We start from the raw sequence: 20,203 nt of genomic DNA, 5'->3' as shown, positions 1-20,203 counted from the left end.
CTCACCTTGTCTTCCCCAGTAACAGATATAGTTCTCGTGAGTTACAGTTCTCATTTTCCTATCTGTGGATGTTGGATGTTGCTTCTCTTGAGCATGTATCTATGCTTCTTTTGAGTCCTGTGTTTGAAGACAAATTTTCTCTTTGTTCTGTTTTTTTTTTTTTTTTTTTTTTTTTAGTAGAAATGATTGAATGTTTCTTACTTCATTGAAGAATCATCTCCTCCCCTGAAAAATAATGCTCAGTCTTGCTGGGTAGTTAATTCTTTGTTGTAACCCTAGATCCTTTGCTTTCCGTTCCTGTATTGTGGAAGCTATCAGATCCTGGGTAATCCTGACTGTTGCTCCTTGATATTTGAAATGCTTTTGTCTGGCAACTTGCAATACTTTTTCATTGAGCTTATAGTTCTGCAGTTTTGCAGCAATGTTTCATTGATTTTCCCTTGTGTGATTTCTTTCCAAAGGTGATTGTTGGATTCATTCAGTGACTATTTTCCCTGCTGCTTCTAGAAAAACATGGGAGTTTTCCTCGATGATCTCTTGAAGAATGCTATCAATGGTCTTTTTTTGGTCATGGCCTTTAGGTAGACCTATTTTATTTTGCTTGATTCATTCTTAATATATCCTAGCTTGCATTTGCCCTGTTCTAGTTTTAAATGTGTGACTTGTTTCAGTTATCTTTTTTATCTCTTTTTCTATTTGATCAACTTTACTTTTCAGGGTATTCTTTTCTTCTTTACTTGATTTTTTTTTTATTTGGCAATTGTATTTTTAAGGAATTGCCTTCCTTTGCAAGCATACTTCTTGTTTTTTTTTTTTTTTTCATTTTTTTCTTCTACCTCTTTTGTTTGGCTTTAAAAGTTTTTTGTGAGCACTTCCAAGAAGTCTCTTTGGGCTTGAGACCAATTCATATCATTATTTGAGTGAGAGAGATTTCCTCTGTGGACATTTTCTTTTCATCTGAGTTGGTGTTTTAGTCTTCCCTATTACCGTAATAGTTTTCTGTGCTTGAATTTCTTTTCTGTTTTTTGCTCCTTTTCTTTTCTTTGCTTTTGGTGTTTCCTCGCTCTTATTTTTATGATTGAATTCTGCTCCTGGGTTAAAGAGGGCACTATTCCAAGCTTCCTGTGCAGTTCTGAACTTGGGCTTTTAACATAGGGGCCCTTTGCATTTGCAGGGGTTAGCTTTATTTACTCTTGCCAGGAATCATCCTGGTTTCCTAGAAGTTGCCTTCTGGGCTAAGACTAGAGGCTGTTCCATTGATCTGCTCTTCTATTGAGCCAGGATCTAGAGTCCCATCTGCTGATTTGCTATGATTAAGGCCTTCTTACTGGCCTTCCCAGAATCAAGTAAGTTGAACACCACTTTTCACTCCAGTGAGACTGACTTTTCTTGAAGTTATTCCAATTTATTTTGAAATGAAGAAGGATTTCATTTCATCATACTCTATTTTGAGGCTTGGTTTCATGTGATTTTTGAGAGAAACTTGAAGAATTCAAGAAGCTTCCTAGCTTCACTTAGCATTCTAATTATTGTTTGGTCTATTTCCCCCTGATTTTTTATTGAAAGCAATTTTCATTGCACTGTGGTCTGAAAAGGATGCATTTACTATTTTTGCCTTACTGCTTTGAATTTGAAGTTTTTATGTCCAATATATGGTCAGTTTTTGAATAGGTTCCATGAACTGCTGAGAAAGGTGTACTCCTTTCTGCCTCCATTTAGTTTTCTCCAAAAATCTATCATATCTAATTTTTCGAGTATTCTATTTACCTCTTTGACTTCTTTCTTATTTATTTTGTGTTTTATTTATCTGATTCTGAGAGTGCGAAGTTGATATCTCCCACTGTTATAGTTTTGCTGTCTACTTCTTCTTGCAGCTCTCTTAATTTCTCTTTTAAGAATTTAGATGCTACACCACTTGGTGCATATATGTTTAACATTGATATTGCTTTATTATCTATGCTACCCTTTAGCAAGATATAGTGCCCTTCCTTATCTCTTTTAATTAGATCAATTTTTGCTTTTGCTTGAACTGAAATCAGGATGGCTACTCCTGCTTTTTTGACTTCACCTGAAGCATAATAATTCTGCTCCAACCTGATTATATATATAATACAGTATGAATCCTTTATAAGATAATCCTAAGAGTTATAGGTTAAAGTTGTTACCTATTATTTGGATTAAGATCTTTTTTGTGGTCTTTATTTGAAAAAATTTAAACATTTGTATTTAAAGTTTTAAATTTCAAATTTTGTTTCTTCCCCTTCAACATCCAATGTTTTCCTCATTTTTATAGATTAGCCACTTTGATAAGTGTGAGGTGGACAGGTCTCTTTTTTATCTCCATGTTAATTGATTGCATCAGCACCAATGTGTCAATCAATCATAAATATTTGTTAACCCTTCGTTATGTATCAGGCACAATGCTAAGAGTTGGGAATATAATGACAATCCTTGCTCTTGAGGAGCTCACAATCTAATGGTGCAGACAACATGTAAACATATATGTACAAGAAAAGAAAACACATATACACATATATAATTGAAAATAGTATCTAATAAAATTTTTAAAAATAGGAAATAATTTCTATTCAAGGTGTATAGGACTTTTGGAAGAAAACTGGGAAGGCAGGAAATAGAGGATTATGAATATCTTTGAATACCAAACATAGGATTTTGTATTTTATCTTGAAAGTTGTAAGGAACTACTGGAGTTTATCAAGTATGAGTAAGTAAGTAGTATATTTGAACCCATGTCAGAGAAGAAAAGGGGTTGTAATTGAGAGATTTGGTGAAGGTGAAAGCAACAGGCCTTGGAAATGGATTAAGTATGAGGAATGAAAAATAATCAAGAGTTAATAATGACAACATGATTGCAAGTCCAGGACCCAGGAGGACACTGACATGTTTACAATGGTAGGAAAGTTTGGAAGGGAGAAGGGGTTTTAAGAGAAATATAATGAATTCCATTTTTAAAAAAATTTAGTTTAAATATTAAATATATCTTAGAGCTATCTAAGAAGTAGTTGAAGATGCAAAACTGGATGTCAGTAAAAAGGTCACTAAAATATTAGACCTAGATGAGTAGATCTGGTATTCATCAGAATACAGATGATAATTGAATCTATGGGATTTGATAAGATCACTAAATGACATACAATAGAGGGAAAAGAGAGCCAAAGGTATAGCCTTGTGGGAGACCCAAAGTTCATGACAATAAACTGCAAGAATTAGAGGCAGTAGAAATATGAATCTAATATGGAATCTAATGAGACCATTAAAATCATGTATCTTCATCCAAGAGCACACTGTTAGTGATGAATCATATATTCCAAGACCAAGGCTACATTTTAGGTTTTTGTAGTAATCCTTCACATGTTGGGATGAGTCTTATTTCATGCTATTGCCTTAAGCCCCCATTCTTGTGGACAAGTGTTTTTCTCCCACAGTTAGCTGTCAATGAATAACACCAAATTTCATTTGACTAATTAACACTATTGAGCTTTTACAAAAGCATATTTAACTAGAAATATATAACAAGAACACATATAAGAACGCTTTTACCTAACCCCTCGGGGAACAATTTCTCCTATTCCATCAGGTATAGTATGCTCAGACTGAACACAATTTTTACTTAGCCTTCACCTCAACAGTCTCATTGGCACCACTGACAATGGATGGATGAGTTGAAATCTCTGCCCTTCCTGGAATGGGTAGCTTTTGTGCCTAAGAACTTCACTTCTCACCAATTGGTTCCCAGAAATTTTGACCACAGATGCTAGGTTCCATATTTTGGACATATTCCTTTTCTAATTTGAAGCATATAAGGTCCTTTCCAGTCTCCTTCACTTAAAAGTAAAAGACAAGAGATAACAGACAAAAGCAATAGTAGTTGTATGGATTATAAACTTCATGGTAGTTTAGGATGAAAGAGTCCCTTACTCCCCTCTCACTGGAGATCCATTGAAGCTCATCCTGACTAAGAAATTTAGAATGTATTTCTACAGTCATGGAAAAATGTCCTCATGATCATGTGGTTAGCAGAATAGGAATTAGTCAGAAAATGTCTATGTATGCTCCAAAATAGGGAGTAGGTATTTTCATTGAATGTTATCAAATGAGTTATATTTGCTCACTTAACTTCATTATACTGATTTCAACTTGCTTTCCTGATCTCATTTCATTTGATGTATTCTTAAAGGGGAAACAGTCATCATGCCTTATATTTCTCTCATTTTCAATCTCTCCCACTCCTTCTGTTCCTTTCATGGCACTTTCATGCATGTTTCATCATAAAAAAATTCTTTACTTTTCCATTCCCTTAAACTATCAATCTATATTTCTTCTCCCATTCAAACACAATTCCATTGAAAGGGTTATCTAAATTTGCCAGGTTCTTAAAATTTGTTCTCTCTCTGGGAAACCAGTACTAACAGAATATTGGAGTCTATTTTTTAGAATCAAGGTAAGCAGGTGAATAGCAAGGTGGAAGGACCCCTCAAGTCTTCCAGGAACACTTTCCAGAATGCTCTGCCTATACTCCTAGGCTAATCATTGATTGAGGGGCTATTCACCAGGCCAACATCAGTTCTTATGTTGGCCTTCTACATAGGATAAAATATATGGACATTTTTTTAAAACCATAAAAGAGAGGAAAACTCAATTTTGTCAGCTACTTTTTCTCTTCTTTACCCACTGTCAAATAAGCCATGGTAGATAAGGCAGGTACTTATTAAAATATTTAATCAATGCCTAATTGAATTAAAAATTCAAAATAAAATTGATTGTAACTTTTCCTGGAAGAAAGAGTGTATATGGAAATAAAAACATTAATTATTACTTTAAATATTACTTTCAAACAACTGTATTTCATAAATATCTAATATTTATAAATGTTTCCTCACATCAAATGAATAAACCCTGTCAGTATTGTTATTCTTAAATCCTTTCAGTTATGTTTTACTCTGTGATCCCATTTAGAATTTTTCTTGGCAAAGATACTAGAGTGGCTTGCTATTTCCTTCTCCAGCAGCTTTTACAGGTGAGAACACTGAGGCAGACAGGGTTAAGTACCTTGATCAGGTTTATATGCTTAGTGTCTGAGGCTGGGTTTCAATTTAGGCTTGATTCTAGGCCTGGTACTCTACCGACTGTGCCACAGTTTTAATTAGAGGAAACACAGTATAATATATAAAGAGTTTGTGAGGGAAACCTGGATTCAATTCTTGTCTCTGACATACACTAATTATATGATGATTTATAGATGAGTTGCATAACTTCCCAGTGATCTAGGTAGTTATCTAATATCATAAGTTGTAGATAAAATATCAGTCTGCATTCATGGAGAGTTTTTCATCATCTGGAAGTTCCTGACAATGAAATTAGACTCTTATAGTTTTACTGTTTAGAAAACTGAGGTTCTGATAAATTAAATAATTTGCCCAGACTCATGAAGCTACTAATTCACAGAAGATGGCATTCAAAACAATCTTCTAAATCCTGACTATTGTCAGGATTGATCCCAAAATCCTAAAATAACTAGTTCTGAGACTTTCATTATAACTTGAAAAATAGGAATTTTCACTCAGTACTGCATAGCCAGTATTACTACTTCTTGGTTGAGAGATAGCCAAATGTTCCTCATTCTTCTTCAAAACATCATACATAGTTTGTATGTCTGCCCACTCTTATTTATTAATGACATGACATACTGATGTAATTTTCAGGCCATCCACCCAGTGCATCAATAGTCCTTTCACAGCTCATCTATCATGATTGTGGTCCATTTTCATATTGTTTTGGCCGCAGGAAATGCAGTGGTACCATTTCTGGCAATGCTTGCAGAAGTAATTTATCCAGTACATGGATTTTTAAAAGAGTTGTCAGATTTGTAAATTTAGATTTATGTTTCATGTGTTATAAAGTTTTTTCCTCCTGTTTTTTTTTTAATTGTTCTTGTTGTTGAAGACGTTTCCAGTATTTTGGGGTTGAAAGTAGGGGCATTTCTCAGATGATGTGTATCTTACAACTCTACTAAGTACATTTCCTAGCAAGCATGAATCATTCTTTTCTAAATCACTTTATTTTATTTCTTTGCAATTAAAGTTTCTGTTTGAGACAATAATATTTATATCCGAAATTATTACTAATAGCAGAAGTAATTTTGGGGGGCATAAGTGAAAATTGATAGCTTTACATCATTAATGTAAACACATTATCTTTATAGAGAGTAATTTTTGGAGTTCCCGATCATTTAATTGTAGCAAAGGCATGTCAGTGGAAATTTAGGAAATGAAAGCTCTGTGTGTTGCTCCTAGGATTTGCAAAAAAGTGAGTAAGAAATAAAGATAGGAAGTCATATAAAATCGTCATTTGAAATATTCACTTCTCTACTATCAATTTTCAAAAGGAAAATGTGAATATGAATAAGAAGTAATAATATCTGGCTAAAGATGTCAATTTTAATGTCTTTCTCCATGAACTTTCAGACTGGATGCATATGTGTCCAATCCAATGTAATCTAAAACATTTGTTAAGCAAATACAAAATGAAAATCATTCTTGCTTTCTAGTAGCTTATATTCTATAGGGTAAAATTCAGTGGGTAAGAAGTTGTGTGCAGATGAATACACAGACACACTCAGAATCCTACTCACTTACACTTATGGATACATTTGGTGATAATATCCATTCTGTTGGTTTTAGATTTTTGAAAGTCCTCTCTAGCTTTTTTGAATCCAGAGACTGTTTTACTTATATCCCTCAGGCTTCTGCACCTATTCCAGTGCATAACACAGAGCAGAGAGTTGATTGTTGCTATTTTGGTGTTTATCTTTCATTCCTGCAGATGACCATGACACCAGAGAGGTGATACCATGACATGAAAGTGAATTGGATTTGAGTGAGAGAGTTCTGTGCTCAGTCACCTGGTTCACTTCCCCTCCAGAGCGTCCTGGGTCCAGTGATCAGATGTAGATGAGACATATCCAGGCCCAAACCCCTGTTTACTGTGCTGTAAAGTCAAAGTTCATAGATGTAAATACAAAAGAATTAATAGATGAAGAAATCTATGTCTATACATGCTCAATCATAGTTTAGATGCTTCCAAAGAAATTTCTATGATTTTTTTTAAAAGAAGACCATTTTCCTGCAAGCCAAAATATATGGAAAATCTATGTCAAAAATTAAAATCCTTGTTATAAACCCTATCCCTTTTTTCAAAAACAACACGGTGTAACTTGGGGAAAATCATTGAATTTTTAGTTAGAATATTCTGCCACTTTTTATTTGTCTGATTTTGGCTATATTCCCTAATCCTTCATGACCTCCATTATTCATTAAAGTAATGGGAATAGACTAGGTCAGTTCTTTGATCTTTTCTCTGATACTTTGGTTTTATTGTAAATAATGCATGCACATATCCAAATACACACAACACATCACACATCAAAGTTACACCAATGTTAATCCCAGCCAAGTCATTTAATCTTTATATTCATTTCTCCAGTAGTAAACTTGAGATAATAATATGACATAACTCAAAATTGTCTTGTGAAAATCACATTAGAAAATAAAACAGTTTTAAAACCTTACTGTGTTTATAAGAGCTAGCTATTATTACTATTTCTAGTAGAATTCAAGTTTATGACTATACTTTCAATGATAATTCATAGCTTTATTTTTGTATTTTTTATATTTAAATTTTATTAAAGCTTTTTATTTTAAAACATATGCATGGATAATTTTCAACATTAATCCTTGCAAAATCTTGTGTTCCAAATTTTTCCCTACCTTCCCCTCATTCCCTCTCCTAGATGGGCCAAGTCATTCAATATATGTTAAACATATGCAATTCTTTTATACATATTTCCACAATAATCATACTGCAAAAGGAAAATCAGATCAAAAAGGAAAAAAATAAGAAAGAAAATAAAATGTAAGCTAACAACAACAAAAAGGATGAAAATACTATGTTGTCATCCACACTCAGTTGGCACAGTTCTCTTTTTCAGTGCAGATAGCTCTCTTCATCACAAGACCATTGGAATTGACCTGAATAATCCCATTGTTGAAAAGAGCCATGTGTATCAGATTTGATCATTGTATAATCTTCTTGTTGCTATACATAATGATCTCCAGGTTCTGCTCACTTCACTGAGCATTACTTCATGTAAGTCTCTCCAGGCCTCTCTGAACCCATCCTGCTGATTGTTTCTCATAGAAGAATAATATTCCCAAACTTTTATATACCATAACTTATTCAGCCATTCTCCAAATTGAGGAGTATCCACTCATTTTTCAGGTTATTGCCACTACAAATAGGATTGCCACAAACATTTTGGCATTATACATTGGGGTATCAGCCCAGTAGTAGCACTGCTGGATCAAAGGGTATGCACAGTTTGATAATTCCAGATTGCTCTCCAGAATGGTTGGATTTGTTCACAACTCCACCAACAATGCATCAGTATTCCAATTTTCCCACATCCTCTCCAACATTCATCATTATTTTTTCCTGTCATCTTAGCCAATCTGACAAGTGTGTAGTGGTATCTCAGAGTTGTCTTAATTTGCATTTCTCTGATCAATAGTGATTTGAAACACTCTTTCATATGAGTGGAAATAGTTTCAATTTGATCATCTGATATTGTCTGTTTATATTCTTTGACCATTTATCAATTGGACAATGGCTTGATTTCTTATAAATCAATTCTCTATATATTTTGGAAATGAGGTCTTTATCAGAACCTTTAACTGTGAAAATGTTTTCCAGTTTGTTGTTTCCCTTCTAATCTTCTTTGCATTAGTTTTGTTTGACTAAAGGCTTTTTAATTTGATATAATCAAATTTTCTATTTTGTGATCAATAATGGTCTCTAGTTCATCTTTGGTAACAAATTTCTTCCTCCTCCACAAGTCTGAGAGGTAAACTATCCTATGTTCCTCTAATTTATTTATAATCTCATTCTTTATGCCTAAATCATGGACCCATTTTGATCTTATCTTGGTATACAGTATTAACTGTGGATCCATGCCTAATTTCTGCCATGCTAATTTCCAGTTTCCCAGCAGTTTTTGTCAAATAATGAATTCTTATCCCAAAAGTTAAGATCTTTGCGTCTGCCAAACACTAGATTGCTATAGTTAACTATACTGTCTTGTGAACCTAACCTATTCCACTGATCAACTAGTCTATTTCTTAGTCAATACCAAATAGTTTTGTTGACTGCTGCTTTATAATATAGGTTTAGATCAAGTACAGTGAGGCTACCTTCATTTGATTTTTTTTTCCACTCATTCCCTTGAGATTCTCGACCTTTTGTTCTTCCATATGAATTCTGTTGTTATTTTTTTTCTAGATCATTAAAATATTTTCTTGGGAGTCTGATTGGTATAGCATTAAATAAATAGATTAATTTAGGGATTATTCTCATCTTTATTATATTCGCTTGGCCCATCCAAGAGCACTTAATATTTTTCCAATTATTGAAATCTGACTTTTTTTGTCTGGAAAGTTTGTTTTTTGTAATTTTGTTCACATAATTTCTGACTTTACATTGGTAAATTGATTCCCAAATATTTTATGTTATCGGCAGTTATTTTGAATGGAATTTCTCCTTGTATCTCTTGCTATTGGATTTTGTTGGTGATGTATAAAAATGCTGAGAATTTATGTGGATTTATTTTGTATCGTGCAACTTTGCTAAAGCTATGGATTATTGCTAATAGCTTTTTAGTAGAATCCCTGGGATTCTCCAAGTATACCATCATATCATCTGCAAAGAGTGACAATTTGGTTTCCTCATTACCTACTCTGATTAAAATCTCTTTCTTTACTCTTATTGCCGAGGCCAGCATTTCCAATACAATATTGAATAATAATGGTGATAGTGGGCAACCTTGTTTCACTCTTGATCTTACTGGGAAAGGTTCCAGTTTTTCCCCATTACATATGATACATATTGATGGTTTTAAATATATGCTCCTGACTATTTTAAGGAAAAGTCCATTTATTCCTTTCCTCTCAAGTGTTTTTATTAGGAATAAATGTTGGATTTTATCAAATGCTTTTTCTGCATCTATTGAGATGATCATATGGTTGTTAATTTGGTTGTTGATATAATCAATTATGCTAATAGTTTTCCTAATATTGAACCAGCCCTGCATTCCTGATATAAATACTACATTGTCATAGTGTATTATTCTGGGGATGATATTCTGTAATCTTTTTGCCTTCTTTCCCCTTTACCCCCCTTCCCAGTATTAAGCTTGTGAGCACCACTTGCTTCTCACAGCCCTCCCTTTTTAGTATCCCTCCCCCCGCCTTAGAGTTCCTTCCTATGCTTTTCTTTTTAGTGCTCCCCCAACCCACTTTCCCTATTTTAAACTCATGTGCCCCACTTGTATCACAACAGTCACCCTCTTTAGAATCCCTTTGAATTCCTTCCCCTTTCTTGTACCTTTCCCTTATTACTCTTTTTTCTTTTCCCTTCCCCTCTCCCACTTTTTAATAAGGTGAGAGAAGATTCTCTGTAAAACAAATATGTCAATTATTTTCTCTTTGAGCCAACTCTGATGAGAGTTATGTATTATATACATACATAGATGCAATACTTTCCAGTACTCAAGAAAAGCAAATCATTACAATATATTCAATGTTCTTGACTGGGCTAAGATAATATAATAAAAAATAATTATACTATCCAAATTAAATTCCCTCAGATATGATTAGTTTCCTTTTTCTCCTCATGAGATGTAGTTTTCCTGTTTTTATCTCCCCTTTTCCCTTATTTTGACACTTCCCTTTTTATGTTATATAAGTAAAATCAAATTATACATGTGGTCTTTATGTATATCCACAACAGAAATACAGTTCTCAAGGGTTCCTTTTTGATGTCTCAATGAATCATTCATTTCTATTTGTTCAAGTCTGATTTTTAATGAGTTATTTTCATTAGTTTTATATATATATATATATATATATATATACTTCTTTTGGTATGTATCCAACTGAGTTTTTAAATGGGTTGTTTTGCTATATGGAATTTTTTTTCCATTTCACTAATTTTTTTTAGTGAGTTATTTTCTTTTTCCAATTCACAAATCCTACTTTCTTGGGAAGTCTTTTACCTTTTCTTGTAATCTTCTCTTTTCTCAAATATAATGTTCTCTGGAAGCAGGTTTCTTGGGGAGCTTCTGAAGGCAGCCTTAATTTCAGTTCTGTGTAATAATCCCCTCAAATGCAGCCAGGAGTTAAAGTCCAGTCCTTTATTGTCTCCTTCAAAATAGACTGGTTAGCTTTCCTTGGTTCTGCCAGCTCTTGCCAGTAATCCTTTGCCTCTGCCTCTTCCAATTTCAGCCTCTCGCTCAACTCTGACTCCAAAAGCCTCCAGCCAGCAGAAAGGTTGAATATACGGAATGAATTGACTCCTCCTCTGAGAGTGGGATTGTGGGTTCCTGATTTGTGAATCCCCTGGACTTGTGAATCTCCTTGACTGAATCCTGACTTGTGAATCTCCCAAAAGTCTCTAGCTGGCTTGTGGGAGCTCCTCCTAGACTTGTGAATCTTCTCCACTGAACTTGTGAATCTCCTGACTGAATCTTGACTTGTGAATCTCCTGGAGTGCCTATCAATTTCAGTGACTTAGCATCTTGTAAGTATCCTAACATTTTCCAATTCACCAATTCTGTTTCCCTGCATTTCTTGGGAGTTTTTTAGCTTTTCCAATTCACATTTCAGGAATGTGTTGCTCTCTTGCATAGCTTCTCTTTCCTTTCCCAATTTTTCTTCTAGTTCTCTTTTAAGATTTTTAATAGTCTCTTCTAGGAAACCTTTTGTATTGGGGAACCAACAATTGTCTGGAGACTGTTTGTTATTAGTCTGTTCAGGGTTGAAAAGCTGCTCTCTTTCTGTATAAAAACTATCAATTGTCCTTTTAACTTTTTTTACTTATTTTGTTAAAGCCTGTAGGGTCTGCCTTCAGGGCCAGGAGGTTACCAGCTTCCTCTGTAGAGCAATGATAGGTGTATGAATGGGTTCATGTCCTGCCAACCAGCTACAAAGAGCATTGAAGTACAGGAGTGCTCTGGGAAAGAGTTCCCCACTGGAAGTTACTCAGGCCTGCAGGGCTGAGCTAGGAAAGTGCCCTGCAAAGAACCCTGCTGTGAGGGTTAATGACTGCCCTGGGGCTAGACACTGAGCAGTGAAAGTTTCACTACCTCAAGCCAAAGCCCACCCTGGGGCTGTGGGTATTAGTGGTTGAGCAGTGAATAACTTCTGGTTATTCTGCAGGGACCAGAAGTGTCTCTGCCCCGGAAGCTGGGGAAGTTCTATTGCCCCAGGCTGAGCCCACCCACTTTGGATTAGAGACTGTCCCAGACTGTCCCAGGCTGTCCCCCTCCCACCCCCCACCCCCTGCCATGCAGATTTGTACCTGCCCCCGCAAAAGCCCTGTTCTGCAGAATGTGGCTGCAGGGCTGTGTTACGGGTCTGCCTGAGTCACTTCCGGGTTTGGGTGGTTAAAGCCAGATCTTCTTAGGTTCTGGTGTTTTTTACAATACCCTCTGTTTTAGGTTTTAATTTCTATGCCAGTTTACTGGTTTGTAATCAAGATAGAACAGTTAACCTATCCCAGAGTCATCTCTATAACTTCTCTAGTCACAGAGATCATCCCCTCCCCTGGTCTGCTCAAGACTCTAGTCTCTCCCGCCTGCACTGGTCTGTTCCTAGCTCCTCAAGACAAGCCTTTCTTGGTGATTTTCCAGATTATCTTCAGCTGGCAAGTTGTGTACTTCTAATCTTCATGAATTTTAGCAGTCAAGTGCTATTTTTGAGGCTGAATTTAATAGTTGGTTGTGAGGGGATGAGAGGAGCTTAGAAAGTCTCATGTGCCATCTTTGCCATCTTGGCTCCACCCCCTAAAATTCCCTATATGTATAAAACATATTCATAGCAACTTTCTTCTCAGGGCAAAAAAAAAAAAAAAAAAAAAAAAAAAGATGGAAATTGAGAAGATGCCCATTAATTGGGGAATGTCTCAATAAACTGTTGTGTGTGTTGATGATGTAATATTATTGTTCTATGAAAAATGATATGCAGGATGCTCTCCAGAAAAAAGCAAACTGGAAAGCCCTCCATGAACTGAGGCAAAATGAAATGTATTATATACAAACTATACAATGTTCTGAGACCAGCTGTGAATGATTCTACTTTTTCAGTAATGGATCATCCATGACCATTCTAATTGACCTATGATGAAAAATCCTATCCATATGTAGAGAAGGAACTAACTGATTATTTTTGAATATAGATTGAAGCATTCTTTCTCCTTCTATCTCCTCTTTCTTAAATCAATTTTTCTTAAGAGTTTTTAATTCATTAGGACGCAATATCTATGTATTTTGCACAACTTTATTTTTGTGTAAATGTTTTGCATAACTTCACAAGTGGTTTCTTAATTGTAGATGGGGAGAAAAGAGAGAATTTAGTACTAAATGTATATATTTTTTAATGCAAAAGAAATATTTTGAATGTGTGAAATAAATAGGACCAAGATAACATTGTAGATAGTAACAACAAATTTATATGATAATCAACTATGATGGACTTAGCTCTTTTCACCAATGAATTGATTCAGGACAATTCCAGTAGAGTTGTCATGGAAAAAGCCATCTATGTTCAAGAACTATGAAGACTGTATATAGATTAAAGAAGAGTATTTTAACCCTTTAAAAAAAGAAATATATCAATTAGCCCATTTAAATATTGTTACTCTAGGGAATAAAATCAATTTCAACATAGCTTCTGATCACTTTTTTATCTGAAGCAGAGGGAAACCCCGAATTCTTTACATACCAACCAAGTGAATTCTATATCTCATTCATTGGAAAACTCTAAAATTTTTAGTGCAGCAAGCTGAGAAGAGGGACATGATGAAGACTAACTGCTCTTCTATCTTCCCTGCTTTTTTCTTCAGCAATCTCAAGTGAAATAGAATTGAGTGTATTCATATTGTAACCATTCTCATTAAATATTTTTATATTATAATACTTTTTTTACTACAGATGGAAATAAGTAAACACTAATAAATTACTTATTTAAATGTGATTTTGAACTCATCCAGAGACATGGGAATCCAACCATCCCATCTTCATAAGGGAAATATCTCTAGCCCAAAATCACCCCTCTTACCTCAGTATTCCTATCCAAATAAAGTCAAAGGGAAGAGAATAATGAATGAATTTGATTTTACAAATAATTATGGCTACAGTGACCTTTAAAAATACAAAAATAGCACTCTATTTTTAAATAATGTCTTGGTTTGGGTATTTTGCCAGTTTGACTATTGTCTAATTTTTCTATAAAGGCACAAAACTTTATTAGCAACATCTGGTGCTTTATTTACAAGGTTTCCCCAACTTTTTTTTTCTCTCTGTTGCTGGAAGTCTCTCACATTTGTAAAGCCTACCAAAAACCACTCAGATGCTTGATATTACACAGGCATTGCAAGTGATACCATCAATAATACTCTTATATGTACAAGGCACAACCTTATACGTTAGAGCTAAAGTCTTACATAGTTACATTAGTGAAAGATCTTTTCAAAGCTGACACGGGGGAGGGGAAGAGGCAAGATGGCAGAGAGCAGACATGACTCTTTGTAACCTCCTCTAATCTCTCAAACCAACAGCAGATTAAGCCTTTAAACTGATTATGAAGTCAAAAAATTCACAAATATTTGGAGCATAATACATTTCTAGAAGAAGATAACTTGAAAGAACTTTGAAACAGGTCTTTTTCAATCAGGCAGAGAGACAGTCTGTTAAACTCAGACTGCACCATAGGGTCAAGAAGTTATAGTGGAGAGTCAGAGCTGTCGTAGCTTCCTTGCACTTGGTAATCTTTTGTGAGCCTCTTAGGCTACTCTGACCTAGATACAATCGGGTAGTTTGGCAGATTTGCCTTTTGTAAAAGATAAATTGTAAACCACTGAGCCCTGGAAGAACACAGGAACTAGACTCCATTATCCAGCATTGGAAAGCAATCAGCAGAACTGCCCCAGGGCACATTAAAACAGCTGTTGCTCCTTTGCATTAAACAGATCTCAAGCCTTAAAAAATGAATAAAAAATAAAAAAAAATAATAACTTATCATAGACAGCTTTTATGGAGAGAGAAAAGAACAGACCTTAAATCCTGAGGTTCCTAAAGGCAAATCAACTCCAGAAGAAGCTCCAAAGAAAGACATGAGCTGATCCCCATTTTAGAAGGCTTTCTTCAAAGATTGCATAAAGAATCTTAAGAGAGAGTTAGAAGAAAAATAGGGAACTAAAATGAGATAATTGCAAGAAGGAATGGGAAATAGAAAAAAGAATGCAATGAACAAAAAAAAATTAATTGGTCAATTGCAAAAGGAGCTAAAAAAAGGTAACTAAAGAAAATTATACAGGAAAAAGGAATATTGAACAAATGGAAGTGAATAATGCCATAAGACTTCAAGAATCAGTCAAGCAAAAACAAAAACAAAAACAAAAAGAAAAAGAAAAAAAGAAAAAAAATAGAAGAAAATATGAAATATCTCTGAGGAAAAACAACTGAACTGAGATCTAGGAAAAACAGTCTAAGGATTAATGGGCTTCCTGAAACCCATGATGAAAAAAAAAAAAAGAACCTAGATATTATCTTATAGGAAATCATAAAAGAAAACTGACCTGATATTTTAGAATCAGAAGGTAAAATAGCCATCAAAAAATGGGAGGAGAGAGAGGAGCCAAGATGATGGAGAGAATACACTTCTTTCTGAGCTTTCCTACTACCCTCACACTAAATAAGAAATTCTGCTTCTGAAATAATGCTACATTGACAGAATTCACAAATATCGGGAGTGCAGCAAGTTACCAGCAGAAGATAATTTCAAAAATCACCAGAAAAGGTTTGTTTTGATTGGGCATGGGCATGGAGGAGACCAGGCACAGACACGGAGGCCAGCAAATGCTGAGCACACTCAGGGAGGGGTATGGTCTCTGCAGGGCTGAGAATCTAAGAGGAGGAATCTACCACACTGCTGGCTACAGTTCCCTGGTTGCAAGCCAGTAGATCAGAAGAGAAGTTGTAAAATATTCAACACAAATGCAAAAGGTTAAGATTGAACCCAAAGATCCAGAGTCTCACAGTTTCTGACCATGGCCATATAACACCAGGAGTGACTTAGCATGATCCCAGCACAGCCTCTATTGCTTTCTGATGTGTAGAGGAAGCTTGACACCTCCTTGTCCTAAAAGCAGATCCCAATTTTTCTTTAAAAATGAGTAAAAAGGCAAACCAAGCTCTAAGTATAGGCAGTTTCTATAGTGAAGGAGAGCAGAATTCAAACCCAGAGGAGACTAAAGGCAGATTGTTTCAAGATGAAGCCCCAAAGGGTGATATAACCTGGTCCCCACCACAAGTCTCTCTTAGAAGAAATTGAAAAGATCTTAAAAGAGAGTAAAAGAAAAACGGAGTAAGGAAAGGAAAACTCTGCAAGAGGGTCTTGAAAAGGCATATAACTTATTAAAAGAAAGATTTGATAAAGTGGAAAAAACCCAACTCCCTGAAATGTAAAATGGAAAAAGTAAAGAACTCCCAGGAAAACAGAATTTGTGAAATGGGAAAAGAAAATAATTCCTTTAAAAAAAACTGTGAAATGTAAAAAAAAAAAAAAAAAAAAAAAAATCCATAGAACAAAACAACTCATTTAAAAACTCAATCAGACCATTACAAAAAAAAAAAAAGTAAATGAAGAAAATAATTCATTAAAAATCAGAACTTAACAGATGGAAATGAATGTCTCAATGAGACATCAAGAATCAGTCAAGCAAAACCCCCAAAAATGAAAAAAAAAATAGAAAAAAAGTTAAATACCCACTTGGGAAAATAACAGAACTGGAAAATACATCTAGGAGAGATAATCTAAGGATTATTGGACTCTCTGAAAATGATGATGAAAAAAAGAGCGTAGAGACTATTTTTCAGGAAATCATCAAAGAGAACTGCCCAGATATCACAGAACCAGAAGATAAAATAGCCATTGAAAGAATTCAGCAAACACCTACTAAATGAGACCCCTAAATTAAAACTCCAAGGAATATTGTGGCTAAATTTCAAAACTATTAGACCATAGAAAAAATATTACAAGCAGCCAGGAAAAAAAATTCAAATACGAGGAGACACAATAAGAATCACTTAGGATCTAACAGCTTCCACATTAAAAAATTGAAAGGCCTGGAATCTGACATTCCAAAAGTCAAAGGAATTTGGAATTCAGCCAAAAATAAACTACCCAGGTAAACTGAACATTTCCTTCTGGGGAAGAAGATGGACATTCAATGAAACAAGTAAATTCCATTTATTTCTGGTGAAAAAACCAGATCTAAACAAAAAATTTGACTTTTAAATATGACTCAAGAGAAGCATAAAAAGATAAAAAGAACTATTGAGAACTGTATTTCTGTTATGGTCATACATAGAGAGTGCACGTATAATTTGATTTTACTGTTATAATATAAAAAAGGAATTAGTGATGGAAAGGGGATTATAGCAGAAAATCTTCCAGAAAAAAAAAAGAGGGAAAATACATCTCACAAAGAGACAAAAGAAACCTACTGTAATCTGAGGGAAAAAGGAGAGGAGAGTGAACATTGTGTGAATCTCAGTCTCATCAGATTTGGCTCAAAGAGAAAGTAGTAGACATATTTGGTTTACAGAGAAACTTCTCACACCTTATGGAAAAGTGGGAGGGGAAAAGTGAAAAGGGAAGGAGTAGGCTAAATAGAAGGGAATACAGAAATAGTAGGGGAAAAGTATAAGGAAAGGGAAGGGAATCAAAGGGGAAGGGATTCTAAATGGGGAGGGCTGCTTGAAGCAAGTAGGGCCCATAAATTTAATACTAGGAAGGGGGATAAAGAGGAAAGGAAAGAAAAAAGAATAATCTGTGGGTAATAGGATGTCAGGAAATACAGAATTAGTTATTTTAACTGTGAATGTGAATGGGATAAACTCTCCCATAAAATGGAAGCAGATAGCAGATTGAATTAAAAGCTAGAATCCTACATTATACTGCTTACAAGAAACACCTTTCAAGCATAGTGATACATAGTTAAGGTAAAGGGCTAGAACAGAATCTATTATGCTTCAGGTGAAGTTAAAAAAAAAAAAAAAGAAGAAGCAGGAGTAGCCATCCTGATTTCAGATCAAGCAAAAGCAAAAGATGATCTAATTAAAAGAGATAAGGAAGAAAACTCTATCTTGCTAAAGAGTACCATAGAAAAGGAAGCAATATCAATACTAAACTGTGATGAACACATATTTAAAATCAGCCAATATATCATCCATATAATGTAATAGCATAACTTTTGGAAATGCTTTTCTTATTGGAGCAAGAGCAGCAGCAACATACATTTGACACATAGTGGGGCTGTTTTTCATTCTCTGTGGCAAAACTGTCCATTCATATCTTTTATAAGGCTCAGTTAAGTTAACGCTGGGCACTGAAAAGGCAAATCTTTTCATATCCTCCTTATCCAGAGGGATAGAATAGAAATAATCCTTAATATTGATGACCCAAAGAGGCCACTCTCTAGGCAATTGAGTAGGAGATGGAAGTCCAGGGTGAAGAGTTCCCATAGTTTCCATCTGTTCATTCACTTTTCTTAAATCAGTCAGCATTCTCCATTTTCCCGATTTCTTTTTTACAGTGAACACTGGGGAATTCCAAGGACTTAGAGAAGGTTTTAAGTGCCCTTGTTCAAGCTGCTCCTGTACTATATCTAATAAGGCCTGAATTTTATCGCTACTTAAGGGCCACTGTTCTATCCACACTGGTGTATCAGTTTTCCATTGGATAGGAACAGGTGAAAGTGTTGGCAGGCCTTTAACAGCAGCCCTGCTTAAAAAACCGAAATACTCATTTTTAACCCTAATTGTTGTAAAATGTCTCTTCCCCACAGATTGATGGGGATTTTTTCAACTATAAAAGGAGTAAAAACTCCTGTTTTGCCTTCAAAAGTCCATCTCATAGAGGCAGCACTAACTTCACCTGCTATTAATCCTCCTACTCCAGACATATAGGTGTCTGCTTTAATCTTTGGCCAGTGACTGGGCCAATTGGCACCTCTAATAACTGTACTATCTGCACCTGTGTCTACCAATCCTTCCAATGGTAGGCCATTTATATAGATTGTGAGCATAGATCGGTCAGTTGTTGCAGCTGCTGTCCGGTATATTTCTGGATTTTGTGGTCTGGAGTCAGAATCTGGGTGACTATCACCAGGTTGCTTATTAGGATTCTGTATGAGTAAACCTGATGCTACTACTTCTCCTGGGTGATAAGTCACACATTGTCTACCTGTATTAGTGACTGGGATATTATCTACACATCCCCCAGTTTCCCACATCAGTATGTGGATGGACACTGTTTTGTACGTACAAAAAGGAGGTGAAAAGGGCAAACCTACTGTGTCTGGAGGTAAGGGATCCATAGGCTGGAGAGGAACAGATTTCACCTCTTCAGGGGGTATCTCAGTTGTCCCAGCTGCATAAAGCTCTATTCTCCCCAATTGTAATTCCTTTTTGCCATCAGGTTGCTTCCTGGCTGGTTGACTGTGTAATCCCCTTCTCCCATCATATGGCTTTCTGGCTAATTGGTCATGTCTGGGTACTGAACTTGTAGGCATTCTCTGAGTGCACCATTGGCTGCCATCATGCCCCAAGTGTTTTTTGCCTTGGGTCCTGGGGCTTGACCCCTCATCCCGTTTCCTTGAATCTGTCTACATTCTGAGGCCCAATGGAAGCCTCTGTTGCATTTTGGACATGGGGTATTGGGTCTTGTTTTCCTGCCCTGTTTTCCCATTCTATCTCTATACCAACATCGAACTTTCAGATGCCCTACTTTTCCACACTGAAAGCATCTACAAGTCTCTCTGGAAGTCCCTTGCCAGGAGGGACTCTGTCTTCCCATATTTGGATTTTGGGAAGTCTGCATCATAGCCTGGCTATAAAAGGCATTTGTGCCCTCTGTGGCACAGCATCTTATGAGCTCCTCTAAAGGAGCATCTTTGTGCAGTCCTAGTATAATTCTTCTGCAAACCTCACTAGTATTTTCTTTAGCAAGTTGCTTTATCAAAATGTCTGTTATTTCATTTTCCCCATTTGTTCTTGTGACAGCTGTCTGCA

This window comes from Antechinus flavipes, chromosome 4 (genome assembly GCF_016432865.1).
Source record: "Antechinus flavipes isolate AdamAnt ecotype Samford, QLD, Australia chromosome 4, AdamAnt_v2, whole genome shotgun sequence".
Taxonomy (NCBI): domain Eukaryota; kingdom Metazoa; phylum Chordata; class Mammalia; order Dasyuromorphia; family Dasyuridae; genus Antechinus; species Antechinus flavipes.
The sequence above is the reverse complement of the archived record's forward strand: the minus strand, read 5'-3'. Positions refer to the sequence as shown.